This window comes from Onychostruthus taczanowskii, unplaced genomic scaffold (genome assembly GCF_017590055.1).
Source record: "Onychostruthus taczanowskii isolate IOZ18803 unplaced genomic scaffold, ASM1759005v1 scaffold3, whole genome shotgun sequence".
NCBI classification, from domain to species: domain Eukaryota; kingdom Metazoa; phylum Chordata; class Aves; order Passeriformes; family Passeridae; genus Onychostruthus; species Onychostruthus taczanowskii.
In genome coordinates, this window is record NW_024500349.1 from 17,493,158 (window position 1) to 17,501,844 (window position 8,687).

The window sequence follows — 8,687 nt, forward strand, 5'->3', positions numbered from 1 at the left end:
TTAAGCTGGCAGACGTGCCCCACCGAGCCAGAAATATCCTGTATGCCCAAGAGGTGTGTGTCCAAACTCGCCTCAGCCCCACGGAAACCAGCCTTGCGGGTACAGGCAGCTATTCACGGACCCGGTATCAAAGTCCTACCTGTGTATTGTGTCTGTCTCAATAAAATTAATCTCTTTAAAGCCCAGCGTCTCACAAGAATACCTTCAGTGTTCCAGACTAAAAGGGCAAATATGTTTTTCAGATTCTGTTTTTATGGACGGATTAAAGTTTATTTTCCATAATAGGGCACCTAATAAAACTCATAAAGCTCTGTCAGTCTTACAGCTGGTGGCCTCATTTAACACTTTCACTTCGTAAATCATTTTACAACTTACCAGGTGTTTCCAAAACTGAAAGGAAAGGAGGGGGAGAGAGAGAAAGAAGGGGGAAGAGAAATTAAAGTCACTTAAAATATAGATACGGTCCTTTGGCTCTGGGTGCGTTTGCATTGTCGCTTGGAAGGGCTTCAAAGAAGGTGTCGGTCCCAACGGGGGAGAAAAGCCTTTTAATCAGGATTTCCCACGCTCTTTTGAAGTGCGGAGGCTCGTCCCCACGTGCGGGGCAATCAAAGGCCCGGGGTGATTAGCGGGGCCGGTAACGCGTGCCGCACGCTCCGCGCCCCCGGAGCGCCCCGGCCGGGGAAGGCTCTGCCGGGGGGCCCGGCCGGGAGGCACCGAAGGGACCCCGTTATCAGGCACAAGCCAGCCCGGCCAGCGGCATCGCTGTCTGGCTGAGCCCGCAGCAGGGTCCCCGCAGCAGCTCCGGGGTGTCCCCGCATCCCGCCTCACCCCCGGCACCCTCACCCTGCCCCAGCGCCTGCTCCCCGCCTACCTCCCCCACACCGACCTCGCTGCACCCATCTCCAGAGCATCCCCAACACTGACATCCCTGCACCCATCTCCAGAGCAACCCCAACACCGACCTCCCTGCACCCATCTCCAAGAGCATCCCCAACACCGACCTCGCTGCACCCATCTCCAGAGCATCCCCAACACCCAGCCCCGGGTGCCCCGCTGGGTGGGGCGGCGCTGCCTCAAGACCCAGCACAGGCAGGGCTTTAATCTAAACTCCTGTTTGTAATTTCATTATTCGGTCGGTTCCCTTCCCAGACGCAGTAGGTAACAAACCTCTTAAAATTTTCATTGCTGTGCTTGAGAAGTGGTAAGTATGAACACGGACCTTTGGTAGACGTTTTACTTTAAAAAGCAACATGGTTTAGGCATGGATGTCATTAACTGGCAATTTCACAAGCATTAAGTGCTAAAACAAAAGAACCAAAACAGGATCCATATGTTCGAGGTAAACTTGCTAAAATTCTTTCAAATGGGAAACCATAAATATATAATCTCCCTCAAACTCTCCGTGAAACTGCTGCGAATGAAATACACCGCTAGCAGAAAGACTATTGATTATTTCTGGAGTCCAAACTGTTACGTCCATCCAAACTAAGACATTAATGTTCTATTTCTCCTTGATTTTTCCAGCTCTTTAGCCGTTCTGTCTCCTCCTCTCACACTCTTCCCTTGGTGCCTGCGGGGCTAGACACGCTGGGAGGGCTGGCATTGTGTGCCTGCTGTTCCCTTCCAGCCTGGTTCCTGTCGCAGCTCCGATTCCTCTGCCGGGGAGCTGCACCAAGGCTTTCCAGGTGACACCAGAGATCCCCCAGGACAGTGAGTCTTATTGCAGATGCTCTTCTTCCTTTCCCAAATTCCCCCTTGAGTGCTGTGGGTGCCGAGATAACCACACCGGGTTTCAGCTGTGAGAGCAGGAACAGAATTTGTTAATTCCTGAGCCATGCATCGTTCCTGTCATGTGCTGGGAGCTTCTTGGTCCTCTGCTTGAATCCCAGGAACAACACACAGGACAAACAGTGGAAGGGATGAAGCTCCCAAGCTCCTTAGTCTCCCTTGGGTGTTGTGTAGTGACCAAATTACAATCTTTCTGCCCACAAAAATGGTCAGGTCTGGTCTGGCCAGAGTTAAATACCAACTGCACATTTCTCTGAGTATTACTCAGCAACTGTGACACAGATTTTTTATTTTTCACCAATACTCATGCAACCAGAATCACAGCAACAGTGGATTGAGGTTGTTCCACATTAAGAAGAGGTGGTTTTGTCTTTTCTGAGACTTTTTGCTTCATTTTTCTTGCCTTAAGGGTTGTGTAATGTCTCTTCCAAGCAGTTCTCTACAAGGGCAGTGGATCCAGGATTTACTGTCTTCTCCCTACTCTGAGGACAGAAGAACTTTAATTTAACTAACTCTTGGATGGAAATGGAAGTGCCTGTATGGAAATGGGATCACCTGCAACATGTAGGAAATCAGAGTGGGTTTTCTCTGATCACAAGCTACTATAAAATTTGGTTTTCCTCTTCCTTTTCGAAAAAACCCTGCATTTTGCTGAATTAGTCTAACTGGGACTGGTCTCTAAAATGGGTAAGGAACAAAGATGTTTTCCTCTAGTAAAACTCAGCAGAGGCAGTGGCTTGCAATGGATTTTGTAGCTGCAAGGCTTAGCTCCATTTTACTACCTGCAGGATATTTGCAAGCAGATCACAATTTCCTCTAATTAATCCACTATTTTAAATTATTATTCATTGGACTTCTGTTAATGTTCTTGGCCAACAGCACCCTTTGGCAGGTGGGACTCCTGTCTTAAAAAGGAGTATGGATGCACAATGCAGAAGTTCCTGATTCAGCTGCCTCCTCTCTTCCCGCACAGAAGAGATGGGGACAGAGAATTCCTGTCCCCATCCAGCCCTGCTTGGCTGTGGGTACCACTTCCATATTTCCATAAATAATAACAAAAAAAAAGAGCAGCCAGCATGGATTTTGATGTAAGGCTGGGGCAGGGGAGTGATCTCAATTTAGAACACCTCAGGGGATGGGGCAGGTTGTCCATTGCTTGGTATCCCTGGATGGCTTTCTGGAAGGGACGTGGAAGCCAAGCAGAAGCTGCCGAGCCGCCTCCGGGGCTGATTTCTGCAGTGTAATAGTGGCTGGCACAGTGCTGGGGCCTGCCTAGACCATCTAATGATTCTTTCTGGACTTCAGAATGATAGATCTATAAAGCATGTATTGCTGTAGCAGCTAGGTGCAATTTTAGAAATGTTAATGAGTAATTACATAAAGGTTGTCCACAGTCATCGATGTTAATCACTGTTCTTTTGCCAGGGATAATTAAGATGACACTTGAGCAGCATCAGCCAGTGGCTCCCGTTGTCTGTGCTGTCTCCTCCCCTCCCAGCTCCTGCTGCAGCTCTCACCCTCCTTCAGGGATCTCTTCTCTCCCTTCATTCCTCCCTGGCTTTTCTGAAGGGCCCAGTTCACCACAGCCTGAGGATTTTTAAGCTGTTCAATAACATTTCACATGGTATTGTGAGGGTGAGCTGGGGGTGCTGGGAGAAGCAGATTTGGGTGATGTGAGGCAGTGATCTGCTGCCCCTACACCCCTGCTCAGAGCATCACAGCTGTTCTGCAGGTGACTTGCTCAGACATTGTGTGCAAGCTACTTCACCCTTCTTGAGCCTCCACCTCAGGAAATGGCTGGTCTTCACACCTTGTTTTGCCTATTTGTGTGTTTTGGAAACCTCAATAAATGACAGTGGAGGAGATGGACTAACAGTTATCTAAGTGTGTGGTTTGCTGTAATAAAACCTGTGAATTTTATCCACATTTTCACTCTTCAGCCTGTGCTCAGATTCCACTCAGTGAACACAGGTTTCAGGTGATGGAAAGCCCATGGTGGAGGTTTTAGCAGAGGTGTGATGCCCTGTCTGTGCCTCTGAAATGTGCCACCCCTGCAGTAACCCAAAACCTCATGGGTTCCTCTGGCTTTGGGGTGGGAGGAAGAAATCTCTTTCATCAGCTACGGATGGCAAGGTACCTGAACCCCTCGCTCTTTTATTCCTCCAAATCTTCATCTCTAGGACTGATAATTACATCTACAGGTTAGATTAGAGGGGAGATTTTGGTAGCAGATGAAAAAGGAATAATGTTGAAAAGTCATAAATGTGGTCTTCTGCAAAACCTGTTACTCCTGTGCCTCTGACAGCTCCAAGTCAGCCCTGGCTGCTCCCTGGAGGAGGCCATTTCGGGGAAGGTGTTACTCAGCTTCAGACAGTGAGGGTGTCAAAAACCTGTCCAAAACCTTTGCTTCTCCAGTTCCTAGCAGTCTAAAGGCTCCTTAAACTCACAACCCGGTGTGAGGCTTCCCAAGAGCCAGGCAGCCCAGAAGCATGGGTGGCTCTAGGGTCTCTCCAGATCTGATCCTCACACGGGCTTCAGACCAGAGATAGGAGATTTGAACCGATTCAAAACTCACAGCAGCTTTTGAGTTGATCCATTGTCTTCTGCTCAAGCTCTGAAGTGCTGGTGAAGAGCTCCCTAGAGCCTCCCTCCACAGCTTTTACCGTCACAGGAACAGTTCAGGATCCTCAGGTGCTGTCCCTGCCTTTTTCCTCATCCCTGACACACAGTACCTGCATAATCCCTGGCATAATAAATATCCCCAAGGGACCAACACACAGTTTCAAACCATTTAGGTGGGGAAATTTGTAAAGTAAACACCATCTAGCCAATATTTTAAGGGTGAACTGAACTACAGAGCAAGGGAAAAAAATTCCATTCAGAATCTAAGGCTTTGGCTGAGGAGGAAAGATAATTTTTTGAAGATGCAAGCCTAGAAAATGCAATCAAGGTGACTTATTTTTCCTCAAGGTGACACCAAGCTTATCTTGGGTTATTGTCTCTGTATTAGAAAAACATATTGTTCTGTTCCCTGGCTGTAACCAATGGCTGCTCCCCAGTGAACTTCAGGGCTTCCAACAATATTCCCTGCTGTTCCTCACCAGAGCCATGAGGGCCTGTGCACCCAGGAGAGATTTGAGGGTACTCTTATCATCTGAACCGTAAAAGGTTCATAATGGAGTTTTTAATGAAAAATGTGTAATGCTAGGAAATCTTTCACTTATGAAAATGAAACAACCATTTCACTGTAACTGATAAAAGACTATTAAGGAACAATTCAAAAATGGTCTCTGCTTTAATTTTGCTCTATACCTCTCATTCTAGTTCCATTACTCAGTCATTTTTAATTCACTTTGAAATGAATTCCACTCAATTCACACAAGGTGAGCTGCTTTTGGTGTGTTAACAGTTTTGTCCTAGGACACAAGTTTTAAGGAATTTTTGGTGCCAGCTGGCTCTTCCTAAGCTTACCCTTGATAGATGCTCATTCATTTCCTTAAAGTGTTATTAGGGAAACCACGTGGTATCCAGTTTGGAATTGTGCATGCATCTAAATTAGGGGAAGGCTACTGTAATTAGCTTTAAAGCAAGGCTGCAGGTCAAACCAGAATTTGGGGATGGATAGCACAGCTGTTTCACACAGGCAGCCTTGTTGTCCATGCCTGCAAGCCTCATGCTCAACTATGCTTTACTGGAGGGTGAAGGAAAGTTCCTCCAGGAGATGAAATCACAAAAAGTGTCATAAAGTGAAAGAGTCATATCTCTACCTACAATCCCTGAAATCAGTCCAACCCAAAAAGTCTTGGGTAAAACGTAAACTCAGCCTTTTAAACATGACCCTAAGGATCAAATTGTCTCCTGAAAACAAAATTGCTTTATCAACTGCAGGAAAAAAAAAACATATTGACTCACACACACGGGATGTAACTGGGCACTAAGCTGCAATTACGATCAGTGCAACAAAAATTGGAGCATTAGAGTTGCCACTCACATATTTATTAAGCTGAAATCACTGCGGTGCAGCGGCTGCTGCTGCCGGGCTGTAGCTTTTCATGTGCAAAGTTCACCAGCAGAACAATGGGAATGAAACGATCCCAGATGTGCTCTGAGCACAGGATTGGGTTGCACACCTTCGCTAGCAGCAGGCAGGGCAGCCCCTGGGAGCACGACTGACATCAGCCCCTCATCCCCGGCGTGCAGGACAATGGAAAAATGTCAAGTGAAAAAAAGCCCTGCAGATACTTGGCTCGTTCAGGTGTGGTGTTAAAACCCTGCCAAAAGGACTTGTGTGTGATTTATCAGCGTAACACTCTGGCCAAAGCTAAAAACCAGACTTCACTGCCCTGTTAATTTTGATACAGAAAACAGAGAAAGTTTAAAACATTGCTGTCCAGCTTAAAAGAAAACAAAAATCGAAGCGGCCATAATAGCTGTGAGTGGATCGTGCTGTTTAAAGAGGGAATTGAAATTTTCTGCTACACAGCTAAAAAAATCCAACATCCTGCTTTTTGTTAAATGCATCTAAAGCAAATCACACTGGGTTTTCCACTGGTCCGGTGGGAGTAAGGATTAGTGTTGCAACTGTAGCTGCTTGGCTTTCCAGCATATTGTATTTTTACCAATCCAAAGCCCTTTTCTTCTCATTAAGTAGCAACTCTCTCAAACCTGTAGTATGGAAGAATTTGGGACATTTTAAGTGGCATCTCGATTATTGGAACGATCAGGGACCATTTCTCACAGGGGTTTCATGTGGGCTGCCAGACTAATACTTAACAGGAAGGAACCTCAATGGGCTCTATTTTGTGTATGTTATTGAACACTTATTCTGTGCAGACAAAGCAAAATGTGTCCCAGCCAGGTGTAACTTCCCCAGCAGCCTCTCCTGGCAGGCAGTGCTTAATGTGCAGTCCTGCAGGAAGACAACTGCCAGCATTTGGTCTTGCAGCTCTTACAGAGACCTTACAGCCCTGCTAGAAGGAGGAGAGACTCTGGCAGGGCCAGCTCTGCTGGGACAAGTTTTTTCTCCTGGGTTAGAAGTATGGTACCTGCAAAAAATTATACATTGTGCATAATATACGTTTAGACATGGAAGCATACATGTAGAATACTTACAAAATACACTATGCATATATATTTTAATATAAATGCACATATAAATAAGTACAAAATCCTCTCTGCTTTCATTTTCACATGTGCTTTATATCCTTGGAATGTAATGACCACTGAAGCAACAGCTTGCAGATGCTTATGTACATCAGCAGAGTCAGCCAGCCTTCACCTCTGTCAAGCTGTGGCAGTCTGGCCAGTAGGACCATGGAAAAAGTTGTTAAACATGACAAGATCCAAGACTCAGGAATTCACAAGTATTTGGAATTGTCAGATTTCTGTCAGACAGTTATTCCCTCACTGCATCACAGTGAGAGGATGGGACTTGTGCAGAATCATCCACAAAACCCATCGTTGATGTCACTACAGCACTGTAGGCTGGCAGTGATTTCTGCTGCTTTCCTTGAAAAGTGTTTTGGTTTTTTTTGAATGATGTTTATACATAAATCTGCCTGAATGCAAAATCCCAGACAGGTAAGATCTGTTTTCTTCAGAAACAAAACAATGGCTCTGATAACACTAATTTTGAACAAAGCATATGAGCTCTTTGGGAGAAATAACAATTCATGCAAGTCTCAGTATGGGGGAAAAAAAAAAAAGCAATTGTAATTCTCAACTGTAAGGTTAAAACCATCTCCTCTAATTGCACAGCAACACCTGCATTGCACCACCTCAGGCAGCTGCAGCAAGTGAATGCTCACACCCATAAAACACTTGGCAGTGCTGCCACAGCAGCAAAGCTGGTCAGCTCCCATCACCAAGCAAAGCCCTCACACCGGGCAGGGACAGGCAGCCTGGCACCTTTGGGCTAAGGAAGATGATTCAAAATTTATCTCCAGCAGAGCAGTTGCCTCAACCTCCCTGCTAGAGCAATGTGCTTCCATTTGTGTGTTATTAAACCACCATGTTGACATGCTGGGTCTACATAAACTCCTGCAAAAAGGGCAATTAAGCGGCTGTTACAGTGTAGGTGGAACAATTTTTACTCACAGAGTCCCATGTGCACCACAGCAGCTAATTATAGGGGCTTGAAAAGATTTTCTCCTGAGTCCATACTCCAAACTTTGTTTGGCATGGTTTGTTGTAAGGGGAGATGTTTAACACACCCCCTAAAGTTGTGACTTTTGTAAACACCAAAATAGCATCAATTCTGTTGCTGCCCACACTTTGTTAATTGGTATGAATTCTAGAAAACATTGCAATTAATTTTATCACAATTAATGTTTAAGTTCTGTACACTTAAAAGCTGCCAGTGGTATGAAACAGGCTGAAAAAAAAACAGGCAGAAAAAAACAGGCTGAAAAAAAGTATCTTGCTTTGTTATTTTGATAAAAACCTCTTCTGTTGTTACTTTGCTAGTGTAACCCAGGATTTTGAAAGCAGGTCTCTCTATTCCCAGGAAACCTTTTTCCCTAAAGCTTGCCCTATCCTCTCAGAAAGGTGAGGAAGAACAAGATCTCCCTGGCTGCTGGGGGAAGCACTTCTCCACCTGGAAACAGTACACCTGAGTAAGCAGAATATACTACATTTAACAATTTGATTAAAAAATGAATTTTGCCAACAGGGACAGATAATTGGTATCAAAGGCAAACTGGGAGACATCATAAGTAAATGGCCCGTTGGACATCAGAGGCAAGTCTGGCCACAGAAACAGGGCTAACAACTCCAACACAGGTAGATCACAGATGCACATTCCACACAAGAAAGTACCTCCCTTCTCTACCCAATTTAAGGTCATTCCCTTCCTGGCAGGCCAGCCAGAGTAAAGCTAACAAAAACACCAAAGCATTTAG